Source organism: Pan paniscus, chromosome 6, assembly GCF_029289425.2.
Source record: "Pan paniscus chromosome 6, NHGRI_mPanPan1-v2.0_pri, whole genome shotgun sequence".
In the NCBI taxonomy this organism is placed as follows: domain Eukaryota; kingdom Metazoa; phylum Chordata; class Mammalia; order Primates; family Hominidae; genus Pan; species Pan paniscus.
In genome coordinates, this window is record NC_073255.2 from 50,722,039 (window position 1) to 50,743,397 (window position 21,359).

Genomic DNA, 21,359 nt, shown 5'->3' on the forward strand with positions numbered 1-21,359 from the left:
AAACCCAGCACCTCTCAATGCTGTCCTTCTGCACCCCACATATTGTGTAATGTTTTGAAAGGCAAAGCCAGTGCACCATTGATTTTTGCCTGTTGCTTCATTCCCTCAACAGAGACGTAAGGAATGAAAACTTTGATTGGGGTGAAAGAAGCAAAAAAGTTTGAACTCCTACTTTAATGGGATTAATGTTTTAATGTGAATCTTAATAAACCCTGAATTCCTCCAGCAAGTTTCTCTATATGTCACTGAGGATTCTCTGAAATCCAATAAGGAAAAAAACTGGAAGACTTTTTCCCCTTCTTCATCATCAAGGTTTTTCTCCGGGATGAATTAACCTGATTAGTGCCTGAAAGTTCTCCCATGATCCGTCCAAGCTCATTCCTTTTTTGTGTGTGAATTCTCCAATGATGAGAAAGCTAAACTTGTCCCCAAGTGATTTTCCACACTCATTGTACTCCTAAGACTTCTTTCCAGTGTGGATGATCTCACATTCCATATTCCCCATGCTTCCCCGAGTTTTCCGTCTTCATTACGTATGACCATTTTAAGTCCCACCTGAATTAGCTGATATTGTCTAAGTATGGAACTCTGATTGAAGGTTCTTCCTCATCCATTATACTCACAAGGCCCCTCTGTGCTACAAAATCCCAGAATGTCTGATTAGCTCTGGGCACCATCTCAAAGCATTTTTACGTCCATTACACACATACGATTTTCCTCCATTGTGAATTCTCTGATGTTGAATGAGCTATACTTTTCCAAAAGCTCTTGCACATTTCTGCGTTGATAGACTCTTTGTTGCATGTGAATTAGCTGATGCTGCATTGGAATGTTGACGATGCCTCCCCCATCTCCACGGATTCTCTCCAAAATAAACGTTACAGTGTTCAATAGCATGTGAGCCCCAGGGAAAACTGCCTGTATAAATGACAAAGGTGTTCTCTGTGATATAAACACTGTAATATTGAATAAATTCTGAATTCTGTTGCACAACTTGACCATATCATATTTGGAGTTTCTCTCACTTCTAAAACATGTAAATGGAATCACAATTTTTTCTGTATTCATGGCACTCAATAGAATGGGGTCCCTAAAATGGTCCTCTACAATGTCCCCATGTTTGTAATGGCCCAAGGGGTTCTTCCTGACTACCACACAAACAAAATCCACTGAAGACCATGGCATTAAAGAGTTTCATTGATGCGAAGCCAGCTATGCCACGTGGGAGATGGAGTTATTACTCACATCAATCTTGCTAACGTCTTGGAGATGAGGGATTTTTCCAAGATAGTGTTGTGGGCAAGGGGCTAGGATAGGGGGCCTGCTGATTGGTTGGGTGCAGGAGATGAAATCATAGAGAATTAAAGCTGTCCTCTTGGGCTGAGTCAGTTCCTGAGTGGGGGCCACAGGACTGGTTGGCAGGTGGGGACATCCAGTTGTCAGAAATGCAAAAATTTGAAAAGCGTTTTTTCCTTTTCTTTTGAGATGGAGTTTCACTCTTTTTGCCTAGGCTGGAGTGCAATGGTGCAATCTTGGTTCACTGCAACATCCACCTCCCGGGTTCAAGTGATTCTCTTGCCTCAGCCTTCCCTAGTAGCTGGGATTACAGGCATGTGCCACCATGCCTGGCTAATTTTGTATTTTTAGTAGAGACAGGATTTCTCCATGTTGGTCAGTTTGGTCTTGAACTCCTGACCTCAGGTTATCCACTTCAGCCTCCCAAAGTGCTGGGATTACAGGTGTGAGCCACTGCGCCCAGCCCTGAAAAGCATTTTTTTTCTAAGAATACGTATAGATTTTCCCCATTCATCAGATTTTTCTTTTCCTTTCTTTTTTTTATTTAATTTTTATTTTGAGACAGAGTCTTGCTCTGTCACCCAGGCTGGAGTGCAATGGTGAGATCTCGGCTCACTGCAAACTCTGCCTCCCGGATTGTTCAAGTGATTCTCCTGCCTCAGCCTCCTTCCTGAGTAGCTGGGATTATAGGCACCTGCCACCATGCCCAGCTAATTTTTGTATTTTTAATAGAGTCGGGGTTTCACCATGTTGTCCAGGCTGGTCTCGAACTCCTGACCTGAGCTGATCCACCCACCTCAGCCCCCCAAAGTGCTGGGATTACAGGCATGAGCCACTGCACCTGGCCTACTCTGCTTTTTCAAAATGCTTGTGGTAAAAACAAGATAGATATGTTGGAGTTAGTATTCATGTAGAGATTTAAAAATGTCTTCAAGAGGGGTTAAGTGTGGTCAGTTGTGTCTTTATGGCCAAGCACTTAGATAAATTGAAAAAAGATGAAAATCATGTAACATAATCACAAAAGATTGTGTTCACAATGATGTCGGGGATCTCACAAAGGTTCCTTAATATAGACAACATTTTAACCATAGCCATATTTTAAGCAGTCATCTTTTTTCTCTACAATGTATTCCTGGACTGCTTTGTTAAAAAGTCACATTTTCTTTTAATAATTACTGATATCCTGAAGCGGCATCAAACAAATTCTAATTCCAATGAATATCTCATAAAAGCAAAAACATGGCCAGGTGCGCTGGCTCACGCCTATAATCCCAGCACTTTGGGAGGCCGAGGCAGGCGGATCACCTGAGGTCAGGAGTTTGAGACCAGCCTGACCAACATGATGAAACCTCGTCTCTACTAAAAATACAAAAATTTAGCTGGGCGTGGTGGTGGGTGCCTGTAATCCTAGCTACTCGAGAGGCTGAGGCAGGAGAATCGCTTGAAACTGGAAGGTGGAGGTTGCAGTGAAACAAGATCATGCCACTGCACTCCAGCCTGGGCAACAAGAGCAAAACTCCATCTCGAGTTAATGGGTGCAGTACACGAACATGGCACATGTATACATATGTAACAAACCTGCACGTTTTGCACATGTACCCTAAAACTTAAAGTATAATAATAATAAAATTAAAAAAAAATTCTAGTCCAATAACATTCAAAAGAGATTTACTTAGCCAAAAAATCCTAAACAACCCTTTTGTCAATCAAGAGGAGAATAAATAAATTGTGGTATGTTCAGACCAAAACCTCTACTCAACTATAAAAAGGAACCTACTGATGCATGCAGTGTGAGTGAATCTCACATTGTGCTCAGTGAGACGTGTTAAACACAAAAGGGCACATACTGTGTGATTTTAGTTACATGAAATTCTAGAACAGGCAAAGTTAACCTATAGAGAGAGCAATCAGATGAGTGGTTGCCTGGAGTGGGGAGTGAAAGGGAGATTGCCTGTAAAGGGGAGTGAAGGAGGTGAAAATGTTTTATACCTTTGATAAAAGTCATCTACTTGATATTTCAAATATGTAGAACTTATTGTCGGTAAATTATGTCTCAATAAAGCCGGTTTATAAAAAAAAAGGCAAAAACATAACAATGGGATAGTCTTTAGTAATATACAAGGGTTATACTATGCTTGGAGTGCTGTGACTTTGGATACAGATGTCTAACAAGATTGGTTATTTTACAGTCTTCAATGCACTCTGAAGTCCACACAAAACACAAACTATTCTGCTTTTCTGTCCAGTCCAAAAATAGCCCTAGGAAAAAACCTTTTAACATTAACAATGTGCTTCCCTTTTTAGAATTCTGGAGAATCATGGGGAAATTATGTATAAGATATAGGGCTCTTTTCAAAATCAGCTTTTCAGAGAAAACTGAAATATCCTTTCTCTTTCTTCTGATAAATTTCCCTGAAAGAAACAGAAACACACCAAGTAATCCCATTGATCTTTTTTTTTTCTTTTTTTTTTTTTTTTTCTGAGATGCAGTCTTGCTCTGTCATTTCAGCTGGTGTGCAGTGACACGATCCCGGCTCCACTGCAACCTCCGCCTCCCAGGTTCAAGCGATTCTCCTGCCTCAGCCTCCTGAGTAGCTGGAATTACAGGCAGTCAACACCAAGCCTGGCTAATTTTTGTATTTTTAGTAGAGACGGGGTTCCACCATGTTGGCCAGGCTGGTCTCAAACTCATGACCTCAGGTGATCCACCCACCTTGGCCTCCCAAAGTGCTGGAATTACAGACATGAGCCACCACGCCCGGCCTCAGTTTCAGCACTTTTTTTGTGTGTGTGTGTGTGATGGAGTTTTGCTCTTGTTGCCCAGGCTGGAGTGCCATGGCACGATCTCAGCTTACTGCAACCTCTGCCTCCCCAGGTTGAAGCAATTTCCCGCCTCAGCCTCCTGAGTAGCTGGGATTACAGGCGTGTGCCACCATGCCTGGCTAATTTTGTATTTTTAGTAGAGACGGGGCTTTGCCGTGTTGGCCAGGCTGGTCTCGAACTCTGACCTCAAATGATCCACCACCTCAGCCTCCCAAAGTGCTGGGATTGCAGGCGTGAGCCACCTTGACCGGCCAGTTTGAGTGCTTTCTATCAATCCACGTTTGTCTACTGACTCTTCCTCACCTTCATATTGTTAATTGAGTCCACCTAGTGAGTTTTAAATTTTTGTTATTGTATTTTTGTTTTAAAATTTCCATTTGAGGCTAGGTGTTGTGGCTCATGCCTGTAATCCCAGCACTCTGGGAGGCCGAGGTGGTCGAATCACTTCAATTCAGGAGTTTGCGACCAGCCTGGGTGACATGGCAAGACCCTATCTCTACAAAAAATACAAAAATTGTGCATGCTTCGGTAGCACATATACTAAAATCGGAAAGATACAGAGAAGATTAGCATGGCCCCTGCACAAAGATGACATGCAAATTTGTGTTGCGTTCCATATTCGCTTGAACCTGGGACAAGGAGGTTGCAGTGAGTCTAGATCGTGCCAGGGCACTCCAGCCTGGGCAACAAGAGCGAAACTCTGTCTCAAAACCTCAAAACAAAACAAAACAACAAAACAAGGCCGGTGTAGTGGCTCATGCCTGTAATCCCAGCACTTTGGGAGGCGGAGGCAGGTGGATCACCTGAGGTAAGGGGTTCAAGACCAGCCTGGGCAACATGGTGAAACCCCCGTCTCTACTAAAAATACAAAAATTAGGCCAGGCATGGTGGCTCATGCCTGTATTCCCAGCACTTTGGGAGGCCGAGGTGGGCAGATCACAAGGTCAGGAGATCGAGACCATCCTGGCTAACACGGTGAAACCCTGTCTTTACTAAAAATACAAAAAATTAGCTGGGCATGGTTGTGGGTGCCTGTAGTCCCAGCTACTCAGGAGGCTGAGGCAGGAGAATCGCTTGAACCCAGGAGGTGGAGGTTGCAGTGAGCTGAGATCAGGTCACTGCACTCCAGCCTGGGCGACAGAGCAAGACTCTGTCTCAAAAGAAAAAAAAAAAAAAATTAGCCAGGCGTGGTGGTGGGCGCCTGTTAATCCCAGGTGCTCGGGAGGCCAAGGCACTAGACTCGCTTGAACCAGGGAGGCAGAGGTTGCAGTGAGCTAAGATTGTGCCATTGCACTCTAGCCTGGGTGACAGAGTGAGACTCCGTCTCAAAAAACAAAACAAAACAAAACAAAAAAACTAACAAAAGGATAATAAGGGTATACTAGGCAATTCTACCCATATAAATCCAACAAGTTGGATGAAATGGACCAATTCCTTGAAAACTACAAACTACCAAAAAACACTCCATATGAAACATAATTTTTAAAATCTTGTAACAATTTTAAAAATTGAATTCATGGTTTTTTATTTTTATTTTATTTTATTGTGAGACTGTATCTCACTCTGTCACCCATACTGGAGTGCAGTGGCACAATCACGGCTCACTGCAGCCTTGACTTCCTGGGCTCAGGTGATCCTCCCACCTCAGCCTCCTAAGTAGTTAGGACTACAGGCGCCCGCCACCACACCCAGCTAGATTTTTATTTTTTGTAGAGACGGGGTCTTGCCAAGTTGCCCAGGCTGGTCTTCAACTCCTGGGGCTCAAGCAATCCACCTGCCTCAGCCTCCTAAAGTGTTAAGATTACAGGCATGAGCCACTAGGCCCAGCTGAATCCTTTTTTTTTTTTTTTTTTTTTTTTTTGAGATGGTGTTTCAGTCTGTCACCCAGGCTGGAGTGCAGTGGCACAATCTTGGCTCCCTGCAACCTTTGCCTCCTGGGTTCAAGCGATTCTTTTGCCTTGGCCTCCCAAGTAGCTGGGACTACAGGTGCCCACCACTACACCCGGCTAATTTTTTGTATTTTCAGAAGAGACAGAATTTTACTATGTTGGCCAGGCTGGTCTCGAACTCCCGACCTCATGCGATCCACCCACCTCAACCTCCCAAAGTGTTAGGATTACAGGCGTGAGCCACCACGCCTGTCCTTGAATTCATAGTTTTAATAAAAGAATTTCTTGTCTTCATGGTCGCATACAACTAGTTTGGTGATTCCCTGGAAGGACCCATGTGACTCTAGATCAAGTTATACTCTAGGTGAAGGTTTATTACAGTGGAGGATACAATACAAAGACAGCAGGAAAAAGGATATTAATAGATGAAGGCTGGAAGGTCAAATGCATACTTATCCTCTGCAGGGACAGCACAGACTTATCTTTTCCAGGAGCAAACTGCAAGGACTTGTGTGGGATGTCCTTGCCCAGGAAATCCCACTTGAGTTCTGGAGTCAAAATTTGTGTGGTTAGGCCAGGCACAGTGGCTCACCCCTATAATCCCAGCACTTTGGGAGGCCGAGATGGGAGAACTGCTTGAGTCCAGGAGTTTGAGACCAGCCTGGGCAACATGGTGAGATCTCGTCTTTATTTTAAAAAAAAAAAAGGCTGGGCGTGGTGGCTCATGCATGTCATCCCGGCACTTTGGGAGACCAAGGCGGGTGGATCACCTGAGGTCAGGAGTTCGAGACCAGCCTAGGTAACATGGCGAAACCCCATCTCTACTAAAAATACAAAAATACAAAAATATTAGCTGGGCATGTTGGGAGGCACCTGTAATCCCAGCTACTCTGGAGGCTGAGGCAGGAGAATCGCATGAACCCGGGAGGCGGAGGTTGCAGTGAGCCTAGGTCGTGCCACTGCACTCCAGCCTAGGCGACAAGAGCAAGACTCCATCTGGCTCATGGCTGTAATCCTAGCACTTTGGGAGGCTGACGGGGGCGGATCACCTGAGGTCAGGAGGTCGAGAGCAGCCTGGCCAACATGGTAAAACCCCATCTCTACTAAAAATGTAAAAAAATTAGCCGGCTATGGTGGCACATACCTGCAATCCCAGCTACTTGGGAGGCTGAGGCGGGAGGATCACTTGAACCCAGGAGGCGGAGGTTGCAGTGAGCTGAGATCACACCATTGCACTCCAGCCTGGGTGACATTCCTGCCATGTGACCAAACACAGCCCTAAACCACCAGGTTGGGCATCATGAATCTTTTATTCTTTTTTTTTTTTTCAAAAATGGGGTCTCACTATGTCGCCTAGGCTGGAGTGCAGTGGCATGATCATAGCTCACTGTGGCTTTTTTTTTTTTTTTTTTTTGAGACAGAGTCTCGTTCTGTCACCCAGGCTGGAGTGCAGTGGTGTGATCTTGGCTCACTGCGACCTCTGTCTCCTGGGTTCACATGATCCTCCTGTCTCAGTCTCCCAAGTAGCTGAGATTACAGGCACTCACCACCACGTCCAGCTAATTTTTTGTATTTTCAGTAGAGACAGGTTTTTGCCATGCTGGCCAGGCTGATCTTGAACTCCTGACCTCAAGCGATTCCGCCTGCCTCAGCCTCTCCAAATTCTGGGATTACAGGCCTGAGCCACTGTGCCTGGCCAAGCATCATGAATCTGTATGTTTACTTTAAACCTGCTGAAAGCCTGGTTCATCTGGGCTCACTGTTTTGGGCGTGGAGAATAACATCTGACCCGGTAGCTATGTGAATATTCCAGGAGTTTGGTTTTCAGACTTTGACCAATGGCCATGCTTTGGCTATAGAAATAAGTGAGAAATGAATGAATCAGACCTGTTGTGTTAACTCTTTCCTCCCACTCTTGAAAAAGGTATCTCCAGACCCAGATAGTTTCACTGGAGAAGTCTGCTCATAGTTAAAGAAATAGCAACACCAATTACACGTAATCTCCAGAAAACAGAAGAAGGGGCATTTCCAGACTGACGAGGCCAGTACAGTTGACCCTTATAACTGCAGGTTCCCCATCCATGGATTCAGCCAACCACAGATCGAAAATATTCCAAAATATGGACTCTAGGCACGGTGGCTCACACCTGTAATCCCGAGAATCACTTGAACCCAGGAGGCGGAGGTTGCAGTGAGCCGAGATCACGCCACTGCACCACTGCACCACTGCACCGCTGCACTCCAGCCTGGATGACAAGAGTGAAACTCCGTCTCAAAAAGAAAAAAATCACTCTGGGTGGGCATGGTGGCTCACACCTGTAATCTCAACATTGTGGGAGGCCAATGAGAAAGGATTGCTTGAGCCCAAGAGTTTGAGACCAGCCTGGGCAAATAGCAAGACCCTGTCTCTACAAAAAAATTTAAAAATTAGCTGGGCATGGTGGTGCATCTCTACTGTAATCCCAGGTACTTGGGAGGCTGAGATGGGAGGATCACATGAGCCCAGGAGTTCCAGGCTGTAGTGATCTATGATTGCAACACTGTACTCCAGCCTCGGGAACACAGCGAGATCCTGTCTCAAAAACAAACAAAAAAACAAAAACAGGAAAAAACTCAATTCTGAAAACTTTGCCTTAACTTGTAGTCTAGAGTTGAAGACCCCTCCGCTAAGCTCTGGTGAGAGGCTAACTGAATAAGAACACTTTGACCATCATATTATAATAATTGCTTTCTCTCTTTCTTTCCCTCTCTCTCTCTTTTTTCTCCCCTCCCTCCCTCCCTTCCTTCCTTCCTTCTTTCCTTCCTTCCTTCCTTCCTCCCTCCCTCCCCCCGCCCCTCTCTCTTTCTTTCTTTCATCTTGCTCTGTCCCCCAGGCTGGAGTGCAGTGGCACGATCACAATTCACTGCAACCTCAACCTCCCAGGCTCCAGAAATTCTCTACCCCAGCCTCCTCGGTAGCTGGGACTACAGGCATACACCATCACACCCGGCTAATTTTATAATTTTTTTTCTGTTTTTTGTTTTGTTTTGTTTTTTTGAGACAGAGTCTCGCTCGGTTGCACAGGTTGGAGTGCAGTGGCACAATCTCGGCTCGCTGCAAGCTCCGCCTCCTGGATTCACACCATTCTCCTGCCTCAGCCTCCCGAGTAGCCGGGACTACTAATTTTTTGTATTTTTAGTAGAGATGGGTTTCACCATGTTAGCCAGGATGCTCTCGGTCTCCTGACCTCGTGATCCGCCCACCTCAGCCTCCAAAGTGCTGGGATTACAGGCAAGAGCCACCGCACCCTGCGAATTTTATACATTTTTTATAAAGAGGGGCATTGGCCAGGCACCCTGGCTTACGCCTGTAATCCCAGCACTTTGGGAGGCCGAGGCGGGTGAATCACCTAAGGTCAGGAGTTCCAGACCAGCCTGGACAACATGGTGAAACCCCATTTCTACTAAAAATACAAAAATTAGCTGGGTATGGCGCCACATGCCTATAATCCCAGCTACTCAGGAGGCTGTGGCAGGAGAATCGCTTGAATTCAGGAAGTGGTTGCAGTGAGCCGAGATCGTGCGGTTGCACTCCAGTCTGCGAAACGAGCAAAACTTTGTCTCAAAAAAGTAAATAAATAAAAAATAATAAAATAAAGAGGGGTGTCTTGTCATGTTGCCTAAGCTAGTCTAGTATTTCTGGGCTCAAGTGATCTACCCGCCTCAGCCTCCCAAAGTGCTGGGATTACAGGCATGAGAGCCACTGTGCCCGGCCAGAGCTGGGCTACATATCTCTATTAAGCTTTTCATCAGGGTCAACTGGGCCCTGGCTCCTGCCCCACCCATCCTATAAGGCTGCAGTGTGTATGGCCCCAATAAAGATTCTTCCCCGAACCCCCTACCCCCAGATCTTCCTGCACGGTTGGCAGAGCTGGATGCTCTGAAAGCTAAGGGCATGTGGGCCAACCGGCGCCTGGCCAGAGAAGGGGAGGAAAACATGTGAGGGCTCACAGGTCTGGAGTCTAGCGCCTGACTGAACACAGAACAGCCACCCCTGCGTGCAGTTGCAGGGCGAGGAAGGTCAGCTCTTGCCCCCTTCTCAACCCTCCTCCCAAACACCAAGCAGGTTTCTGAGAATAGTAAAAGGCCAGCAGACCCATCTTCAGGGCCTCTGTGATCAGAAATGTGCAAATACCTTTTTCTTTTTTCTTTTTTTTTTTTTGAGACTGAGTCTCACTCTGTCGCCCAGGCTGTATTGCAGTGGTGTGATCTCTGCTCACTGCAACCTCCGCCTCCTGGGTTCCAGCGATTCTCCTGCCTCAGCCTCCCAAATAGCTGGGATTACAGGCACCCATCATCATGCCAGGCTAATTCTTGTATTTTTAGTAGAGACGAAGTTTTGCCATGTTGGCCAGGTTGGTCTCGAACTTTTGACCTCAAGTGATCTACCTGCCTCAGCCTCCCAAAGTGCTGGGATTACAGGTGTGAGCCACTGCACCTGGCCCAAAGACCTTTTTCTTCATGCCTTTGGGAGTTAATTAAGCACCAGTATCTAAAAAGCTGTTTCTGCATCCCACACTCAGAGTGAATGGCAGAAACAGAGTCCAGGAATGCACAAGGCTGGGATTCAGATTCAGCAAGTTCTGGGATAGAAAAACTGAACCTAAAGGAAAATTGTATTGTGCACTCACCAGTACTTTGAAAGAGTGTTTCAGTACATTATAAAAAGAGGCTGGGCGTGGTGGCTCATGCCTGTAATCCCAGCACTTTGGGAGGCTGAGGCAGGAGGATTGTTTGAGGCCAGGAGCTGGAGACCAGCCTAGGAAACATGAAGAGACCCCATCTCTACAAAAGATATAAAAATTAGCCAGGCATGGTGGTGCATGCCTGTGGTCCCAGCTACTCTGGAGGCTGAGATGGGAGAATCCCTTGAATCCAGGAGGTCAAGGCTGCAGTAAACTATGATTGTACAACTGCCCTCCAAACTGATCAACAGAACAAGACCCTGTGTCAAAAATAAAAATAAAAAGACATGAGCTAGCTGATGTCTTTTTTTTTGAGATGGAGTTTCACTCTTGTTGCCCAGGCTGGAGTGCAATGGCATGATCTCCACCTCTCGAGTTCAAGCGATTCTCCTGCCTCAGCCTCCTGAGTAGCTGGGATTACAGGCATGCGCCATGACACCCGGCTAATTTTGTATTTTTAGTAGAGACGGGGTTTCTCCATGTTGGTCAGGCTGGTCTCGAACTCCCGACCTCAGGTGATCTGTCTGCCTTGGCCTCTCAAATTGCTGGGATTACAGGCATGAGCCACCATGCATGGCCCCATCTCCCCTTCTTATAAGGACACCAGTCAGATTGGATTGGGGCCCACCCCAATGACCTCATTCTAACAACTTCTTTAAAGACCCTATCTCTAAATATAGTCACATTATAAGGTCCTGGAGGTTAGGACTTTAACATATAAATTTGGGAGACGCAATTCAGTTCATGACACACATACGTCTCCAGTAATTCAACACCTAACAAAAGTGTGATTTCTTCACGTTTTCCACCGCTTTCTCTTCTCAGTTGTTAATATAAGTCTCTGAGTTTTAAAAATACCTTAGCAATTTTGACATTTAGGAAGGTTCATAGCTCTCAGATTTGCCCAGCTTGACGTGTTGTTATTTTTCAGAGGGAGCAGCCTCTATTCAGCTCCTAGTCACAGCCGGCCTTTTGGAACATTCTTTCTAGCATTTGAAGGTTTCTAAGAGGTGGGAGGGGGTATCTTTTATACTGGGACCCTTTGAGTAATCTAGCTCATGCAAGGCATTCCTCTTCATGAAGGACTGAGCTACCTGACTTCTGACCAGAAACAGATGATTTTTTTTTTCTTTTTTTGACCAGAAACAGATGGTCTGCTTGAGCCCAGGAGTTCCAGGCTGCATTGAGCTATCATCGTGCCACTGCACTCCTGCCTGGGCGACAGAGCGAGACCCTGTCTCAACAAAAAAATAAAAATAAAACATAAGCAGCAGTAAAACCAGGAGAGAATGGAGTGGGTGGGGACATAAGGTCATTTTTTTTAAGCATATAAAAGCTTTAAAGGACTGTTATTGTTTCAACTTAATACCCTGACAAATTTCTGCTCTCGGCATGCCACCATGCCCAGCTAATTAAAAAAACATTTTTTTCTTGAGAGACAGGGTCTCGCTTTGTCACCCAGGCTGGAGTGCAGTGGCATGAACACAGCTCACTGCAGCATCAACCTGGGTTCAAGGGATCCTCCTGCCTCAGCTTCCGAAGTAGCTGGGACTACAGATGTAGGCCACCATGCCTAATTTTAAAAAAAATTTATAGACACAGGGTCTCACTATGTTGCTCAGGCTGGTTTTGAACTTGTGGGCTCAAGTGATCAATTTTCCACCTCAGCCTCCCAAAGTGTTGGCATTATAGGTATGAGCCACTATACCCAGACTTTAAAAAATTTTTTGTAGAGATGGGTTCTTGCTATGTTGCCCAAGCTGTTCTCAAACCATCCTCAAGCTCCTGGCCTCAAGTGATTTTCTACCTTGACCTCCCAAAGTGTTGGAATTAAAGACGTGGCCTGTGTGGTTCTTTTGGCACTTACACGTGGTCTTGTCTGGCCGGTTGTCTGGTCCTGTCTGTTTCTACCTTTCCTCTTTCTCCAGGGACAACCTAAGCTTTCCTTATTTGTCCTCGTTTGTGTTTTTCTGGGTCTATGGGCAGAGTAGAGTTCTGGAACGGTTTCCTAAAGCAGCCAAGCCCTACCCATTGATTTCTAAGTGCATTTAGAAAAACACATATAAGGCCTGGTGTGGTGGCTCTCGCTTGCAATCCCAGCACTTTGGGAGGCCGAGACGGGTGGATCTCGAGGTCAGGAGTTCAAGATCAGCCTGACCAACATGGTGAAACCCCGTCTCTATTAAAAATACAAAAATTAGGCCGGGCACAGTGGCTCACACCTGTAATCCCAGGACTTTGGGAGGCTGAGGCGGGAGGATCACCTGAGGTCAGGAGTTTGAGACCAGCCTGGCCAACATGGTGAAACCCCAACTCTGCTAAAAAAAAAAAAAAAAAAAAAAAAAAACAAAAATCAGCTGGGCGTGGTGGCACATGCCTTTAGTCCCAGCTACTACTTGGGAGGCTGAGGCAGGAGAATCACTTGAAGTTGGGAGGCAGAGGCTGTAGTGAGCTGAGATCGTGCCACTGCATTTCCAGCCTGGGTGACAGAGTGAGACTCTGTCTTAAAAAAAATGGTGGAGACTTTAGAAGGGAGACTTTTGTTAACAGATTACTGAACTACAGCTGCCCTTGGGGAAGCCTCCTGTCCCCTCTCTGGTTCATAGCGGTGACACAGCTGTTATGTTATCTCAGATCTCCAGTTATATCAAGGAGTGACTGATAGTAATATTCTTTTTTTTTTTGGAGATAGCATCTCACTCTGTTGCTCTGGCCAGAGTGCAGTGGCTTGCTCTCAGCTCACTGCAACCTCTGCCACCCGGGTTCAAGCAATTCTCCTGCCTCAGCCTCTCAAGTAGCTGGGATTACAGGCACCCACCACACCTGGCTAATTTTTGTATTTTTTAGTAGATTCAGGGTTTCACCATGTTCGTCAGGCTGGCGTTGATCTCCTGACCTCAGGTGATCCGCCCACCACAGTCTCCCAAAGTGCTGGGATTACAGGCGTGAGCCACTGTGCCCGGCCAAGGGGGCTGATATTCTTAAAACCAAATATTTAAAAAATGTAAATATGTTAATAGAATATTCTTGAATGTTCCCAACTGTAGTTCCCAACTACAGAGCCAGTCCTCTACCTTCTAGTGAAAGCTTCCAGTGGACAAGAAAAGCTTGGGAAAGCCAGAAGGAATAGGAAGCACAGCTCACGGTGGTCTGCGGCTTCATCAATCAAAAGGACAATTCTTTTTTTTTTTTTTTTTTAAGAGATAAGGTCTCACTCCATCGCCCAGGCTGGTATGCAGTGACCCAATCACAGCTCACTGCAGCCTTGACCTCCTGGGCTCAAGCGATCCTCCCAGCTCCTCCTGAGTAGCTGGGACCACAGGTGCACACCACCATGCCTTGCTAACTTTTATTTTTACTTTTTTTAATTTTTTGAGATGCAGTCTTGCTCTGTCACCCACGCTGGAGTGCAATGGCACGATCTCAGTCCACTGCAACCTCCGCCTCCCGAGTTCAAGTGATCCTTTTGCCTCAGCCTCCCAAGTAGCTGGAATTACAGGCTCATGCCACCAGGCCCTGCTAATTTTTGTATTTTTGTAGAGACAGGGTTTCACGATGTTGGCCAGGCTGGTCTTGAGCTCCTGACCTCAGGTGATCCGCCCGCCTCAGCCTCCCAAAGTGCTAAGATTACAGGTGGGAGCCACTGCACCCAGACCCTAGCTAATTTTTAAACTTTTTGTAGAGATAGATAGAGTCTCACTATGTTGCCCAGGCTGGTCTCAAGCTCTTGGCCTCAAACAGTCCTCCCACCTCAGCCTCCCAAAGTGCTGGGATTACAGGCATGAGCCACCATGCCCAGCCCCAGAAGGGCAATTATTACACAGTGACAGTGGAAGGAACAGAGACATAGTCGGTGGGTGGTGGGAAGATAAGAATATTCACTCTGGGCTGGGCGTGGTCCACGCCTGTAATGACAGCACTTTGGGAGGCCAAGGCGGGCAGATCACGAGGTCAGGAGATTGAGACCATCCTGGCTAACACAGTGAAATCCCGTCTCTACTAAAAATACAAAAAATTAGCCGGGCGTGGTGGCGGGCGCCTGTAGTTCCAGCTACTAGGGAGGCTGAGGCAGGAGAATGGCGTGAACCCAGGAGGCAGAGCTTGGAGTGAGATTGCACCACTGCACTCCAGCCTGGGCGACAGAGAAAGACTTTGTCTCAAAAAAGAGAGAGAAAAAAAAGAACATTCACTCTGATGGCTTCTAATAACATTAGAGAAGTGAGCTTCAGCTGAGCAGAAGAGAGGGAGGGAAGGAAGCACAGGAGGTTTGAGGAGAGAGAGAGGAAATATGAAATCACTGTTGCAAACCTCCTGGAGGAATGTAAAGGGGTTGCCAGGCAGCCTACTTGAAGTCTGTGAATTTAAAGTGAAAGTCTGGCCAGGCCGAGCTCACTGGCTTACTCCTGTAATCCCAGCACTTTGAGAGGCCGAGGTAGGTGGATCACCTGAGGCCGGGAATTTGAGACCAGCCTGACCAACATGGTGAAACCCCATCTCTACTTAAAATAGAAAAGCTGGCCAGGCATGTTTGTGGGCACCTGTGATCCCAGCTACTCAGAAGGCTGAGGTGGGAGAATCGCTTGAACCCAGGAGGCAGAGATTGCAGTGAGCCAAGATCGCTCCACTGCACTCCAGCCTAGGCAGTACAGCCAGACATGGTGGCTCACACCTGTAATCCCGGCACATTGAGGGGTTGAGGTGAGGAGGATTGCTTGAGGCCAGGAGCTCAACAGCAGCCTGGGCAACATGATGAGACCTCATCTCTACAGAAAATTAGAAAGTCAGCTGGGCATGGTGTGGTGCATGTCTGTGATCCCAGCTCCCAGGGAGGCTGAGGTGGGAGGATCGCTTGAGCCCAGGAGGTGGAGGCTCCAGCGAGCTCTGATCACACCACTGCACTCCAGCCTGTGTGACAGAGTGAGAAGCTGTCTCTAAAATAAATAAACAAATGAATAAATAGATGAATAAATAAAGTAAAAGTTTAGCTGGGTGTGTGCTTTCCCAGTGATGCTTGGCTGTCCAGGTGCAGACGCAAGACATCTAGCCCGTTCATGTCACCCTTGTTGAGGGGAACAATGTCAGGAGAGAGAGAGACAAAGGAGTTGATTTTTTTTTTGAGACGGAGTCTCCCTCTGTCGCCCAGGCTGGAGTGCAGTGGTGTGATCTCAGCTCACTGCAACCTCTACCTCCCGGATTCAAGTGATTCTCCTGCCTCAGCCTCCCCAGTAGCTGGGATTACAGGTGCCCACCGCCACACCTGGCTAATTTTTGTATTTTCAGTAGAGATGGGTGTTTCACCATGTTGGCCAGGCTGGTCTCAAACTCCTGACCTCAAGTGATCCATCTGATTCGGCCTCCCAAAGTGCTGGGATTACAGGCGTGAACCACCTCGCCCTGCAGGAGTTGATTTTAATTATGAACGATGATTAAGGAAGGCAGTGGACACAGAGAGAGTGACAGTGAGGTTATGAGGCCAAGTGGAGAGTTCTGGAACGAGAGAGGAGAGGTCAGTGGGGAGCTATCCGAAGTCTCCTTTCTGGGTGATGGAGTGTCCCAGGTGTGACCGCGGGCAGGGAGAGGTGGCTGAGAGGCACACTGGAAAAGGTCACTGGAGCTGCAGCAGTCCTGGTGACCAGAGAGACAGGGAGTAGCCTGGCCTGTCCACGTGGGTGACATCACCCTCGGGGAGTAGCCTGGCCTGTCCACGTGGGTGATGACGCCCTCAGGGAGTAACCTGGCATGTCCACGTGGGTGACGATGCCAACGTCTTGTATGAAATCACTGTTGCAAACCTCCTGGGGGATGTAGAGGGGTTGCCAGGCAGCAACCCCTCTAACGAGATGACAAGAATGATGGAGAACACTGTCAACTGAGAGCCCAAGTTCTCAGTGGATGAGGAGGTGTAAGGGGAAGACCAGCAGATAGCAGTCACCGAGAGGGACAGCAGGTGACTCTGCTGCCTTTGGAAGAGAAATGTCTTGGACGCAATCTCAGGAAGCATGGAGGATATAGACCCTACTTTAGATTCTGCAGTACGTGGGGTATAGGAGAAAAAAAAGACTCCCTGCTGCAGACAGTGCCAGCGGAATTAGGGTCCTGAGGGGCCAATGGGGTCGGAGGGAGGCGACCCTCTTGCAAGAGGCTGAGTGGCGGCTCCAGAGCCGATGATGTCATCAGAGGAGCTGGGGCAGGATGAGGGGTGAGGAGGAGGGTCCAGTCATATTAGGCAATGCACAGATCCGGGGGAAGGGCCCATGGCACAGAGGCTCTGTCCTTTGAGGGTCACTGAACCAACAGGGGAAGGTGAGGCATGACGAAAATAGCCGTGGATGTCCAGCCGCAGTGGCTTACACCTGTCATCCCAGCACTTTGGGAGGCCAAGGAGGGTGGATCACCTGAGGTCAGGAGTTCAAGACTAGCCTGGCCAACATGGGGAAGCCCCATCTCTACTAAAAATACAAAAATTAGCTGGGCACGATGGCGGGCACCTGTAATCCCAGCTACCTGGGAGGCTGAGGCAGGAGAATCATTTGAACCCAGGAGGCAGTGGTTGCAGTGAGCCGAGAGCGCGCCACAGCACTCCAGCCTGGGCAACAAGAGCGAAACTCTGTCGGGAAGGGGAGAAGAGGGGAGGGGAGAGGAGGGGAGAAGGAAGGAAGGATAGAAGGAAAGACGGAAAGAAGGAAGGAAGGGAGTGAGAGAGAGAGAGAAAAGGAAGAAAGAAAGAGAGAAGAAAGAAAGAAGGAAGGAAAGAAAAGAAAAAGAAAATAACTGGATGACCTCGGACGGCTGCAGGTGACATTTCAAGCTGTGAGTTTGAAGAGTGTGGATGCTCCAGGCAACTGTTGGGTAACTCCGCCCTCTGGTGGCTATATATGGCTAAAGCGAGTACAAGTCCAGACTCACACCTGGAGGACAGGTGCCATCGCCTGAAAGCAACAGTAACCACGACAACAAGGCCAGGTGCAGAACCCAGGTCTCCCCTCATTATTAGAACCTGTGGAGAGATCATGAACGTATTCCCCGATAAGTTCATTTTCAGGGGTAAAAAAGCTCAACAATCTCCCACAGTGTCACTTCTCCCAGGAATATGTGTATGTTGCCCTTGACGAAGAAATGTACCAATTTCCAATGGCAGCATATTTAATTGAGGAAAGATCTCATTAACAGATGTAAGTGCAGGGTCTCAGCATCAGAATTTCCCTTCAGTGTTTTATTATAAAAACGTTTGGGGTGTGGGGCTTACACCTGTAATCCTAACACTTTGGGAGGCCGAGGTGGGAGGATCACTTGAGGACAGGAGTTTGAGACCAGCCTGGGTAATTAGCCAAATGCAGTGGAGCGCACTTGTAGTTTCAGCTTGGAGGCTGAGAAGGGAGCGTCCCTTGAGCCCAGGAGTTGAGGCTGCAGTGAGTTAGGATCACATCACTGCACTCCAGCCCGGGAAACAGAGCAAGACCCTGTCTCTAAAAAATAAATGAATTAACACTTTTAAGAAATGTTCAAACTTAATGAAAAGTTGAAAGAATTTTGCAGTGAACATCCATACCCACCCCTGAAGTCTACAATTAACATTTCATTATGCTCAGTTTATCATATAATCTATTCAACTATCCATCCCTCAAACCATCCTATTTGGAGGCATTTCAAAATGAATTGTGGCATTAGTACATTTCACCCCTAAACACTTCAGCACACATAACAAGACTCTCATATTTATTTATAGTCCTTTTTTCTTTGGACATAAAATACGCATATAGGTCAGGGGCTGTGGCTCAAGCCTATAATCCCAGCACTTTGGGAGGCCGAGGTGGGTGGATCCCTTGAGCTCAGGAGTTCAAGATCAGCCTGGGCAATATGGTGAAACCCCGTTTCTACTAAAAATACAAAAATTAGCTGGGTATGGTGGCACATGCCTGTAATCCCAGCTACTCGGGAGGCTGAGGTGGGAGAATCACTTGAACCCGGGAGGCAGAGGTTGAAGTGAGCTGAGATGGGCTGAAATCTGCTTCCTGGGAACACTTATCTTGTTGATTCAGCACCATGCACCACATGAAGTGAGTTCTGATTCCTCTTCCTTATGAAAGCTCTTAAACTGTCCAAAGATGGCCATTCTGTCCCTTTGAGTCACTTCATCTGATACAGAATCTCCAGTTTCTCTACCTATTCATGCCCAGGCAAAGCTTCTAGCACTCAGCACTTCACTGGCTAGGCTTTCATGTTTGCAAGGGCGCTGACGCATCTCATCTTTCTATGTCAGCGGAAGAAAATAGACGGTTCAGAGCTGGCCTGCAGTGACAAAGAGGAACAAGGCCTGTTTGCGGTGGATATGATTGGATGGCCAGGACAGGAAGCCAGGACCTGGAAGGAGAGCAAACAAAATGAGTTTTTCAAAAAGCTAGATGACAGTGGAACCATGCAGAGATCAAAAACGGTGCAACAGGAAACTAGGAAAGCAGAAAACAGAAATAGTGTAATTTTGTAACATTAACAGGGGTAAGTAACATGACATTAGCGATATTTCACAGGGGATATTGGTCAGTCCCTGCAGCAAAATGTTTGAATGCCTTTTAATTGCAAAATTAATGCTTGCATACGTTTTCTTTGTTAAAAAATGAAAACAATTCAGGTAAGTCTAAAATGTCCCCGGTCCCTACTGTCCTTCCTTCCCTACCCAATTCCAGAAGTGTGTGTATGAGCAGGTGCATGGGTGAGCATTTGCATGTGTGTGTGTATATATATGTGTGTGCATATATATCTATGCACATATATGTATATGTATACACATATATGTATATGATGTACACATGTATACATACATGTGTATATGCATGTATATATACGCATGTATACATACATGTGTATATGCATGTATATATACACATGTATACATGCACCTGTGTATATATGCATATACATATATGTACACATACATATACATGCACATACACATGCATATGTGTACATAAATGTATGTAGGTATGCATAGATAAGTGTGCATATACATATGTGCAAATACATATCTATATACACATATCTACGTACACATATCTATGTACACATATCTATGTATACATATATTTATGTATATATACATACACGTATATATCTATATGTGTGTATGCATATATATAGAGAGAGAAAGAGAGAATAGAGAGAGATTTATTGTAAGGAATTGGTAAGGAATAGGTATATATACATAGGTTTATGTATATATACATATGTGTATATGTCTATATATATTTATGTGTGTGTATATATATATATATAGAGGGGGGGGACAGAAAGAGAGAGAGAAGAGAGAGAGATTTATTGTAAGGAATTGGGTCACACAATTGTGGAAGCTGGCAAGTCCAAAATATGCAGGCAGGGTAACTCCAGCCATCAGTGTGGAGACCCAGGGAAGAAGTGATGTTGCACCCTGAGTCCAAAGAAAGCCTGGAGGCGTAATTCCTTCTTCCTTGGGGGAGGTCAGCCTTATTTCTTTTAAGGCCTTCAACTGATTAAGTGAGGCCCATCCCACTGTGGAGAGTAATCTGTTTTATTCAAAGTACACTGATCTAAATGTTAATCTTACCTAAATAATACCTTTACAAAAACATCTAAGATAGTATTCGGCCATGGCCTAGCCTTGCGATATTTAAAATTAACTGTCGCAATATGGAATGCATATAAACATTCCTATATAATTAAAATATGCTACATTTTGTGTGCATTATTTAAATGTTATTATAGCGTACGACCTGCTTTTATCACTCAAAGTTATGATTAGAGTTCTTTCTTTAATAGGAAATAAAGGAATACCTCATTCTTTCTCAATGTTATGCTTAGAGGTATTTCCTTAAGAAGACATAAAGGAATACTTCATTCTCGCTTTCTACGTAGTATTCTGTTCTATGGCTATATCCTGATTTATTTAGCCATTACTCTAAAAATTGGCATTATATTATTCCCAGCTGGTGAGCTGCTTGATCATGAATTCAAGCAAACTTCTTGAATTCTTTTAAAATGGCGGTCGATATTCTGTTCCTGGGCAGGTGCAGTGGCTCATGCCTATAATCCCAGCACTTTGGGAGGCCAAGGTGTAAGGCTCTCTTTAGGCCAGGAGTTTGAGACCGGACTAGGCAATGTGGTGAAATCCTGTTACTACAAAAAATACAAAAGTTAGCTGGGCATGGTGGCATGCATCTGTAGTCCCAGCTACTGGGAGGCTGAGGTTGGAGGATCGCTTGAGCTGAAGAGGTGAAGGCTGCAGTGAGCCATGTTCAGTGCACTGCACTTCAGCTTGGACACTGGAGTGAGAGAAAGGAAGGAAGGAAAGAAAGAAAGAACGAAGGAAGGAAGGAAGGAAAGGAAGGAAGGAAGGGAAGGAAGGGGAAGAAAGAAAGATGAAAGAGAGAAAGAGAAAGAAAGAAAGAGAGAAAAAGAAAGATTTTCTTTTTCTAGTCTGGGTGACAGAGCAAGAATCTTTCTCAAAAAAAAAAAAAAAAAAGTCTCTCAGAGTTAGCTTGGCCCAACAGCCCAGGAATAATCAAGGGAAAGGCAAGATGGGGTGTGGGTTAGCTCACATCTCTTTCACTGTCATAATTTTCTCACTGATAGAATTTTCAGAAGCAGTTTCAGAATT

General features: G+C 46.1%; 1 long non-coding RNA gene and 1 other non-coding gene across 5 annotated transcripts in view; both read left to right on the top strand.

Annotated features, from left to right (window-relative positions):
• LOC117980051 (uncharacterized) overlaps positions 1 to 21,359 on the top strand; it is a 66,483-nt gene that overhangs the window by 40,046 nt on the left and 5,078 nt on the right. For 2 of the 4 annotated variants that reach the window (XR_008626236.2, XR_010112757.1), the window contains one exon: positions 18,993 to 19,228. This is a non-coding gene — a long non-coding RNA (uncharacterized LOC117980051). Of the gene's footprint in view, positions 1 to 112; positions 994 to 18,992; positions 19,229 to 21,359 lie in introns of those variants that run through there. The other 2 variants (XR_008626238.2, XR_008626235.2) reach the window with 1 other exon arrangement.
• Positions 4,636 to 4,742, top strand: LOC129398431 (U6 spliceosomal RNA). Its single transcript, XR_008626254.1, has one exon. It is a non-coding gene; the product is annotated as a U6 spliceosomal RNA (small nuclear RNA).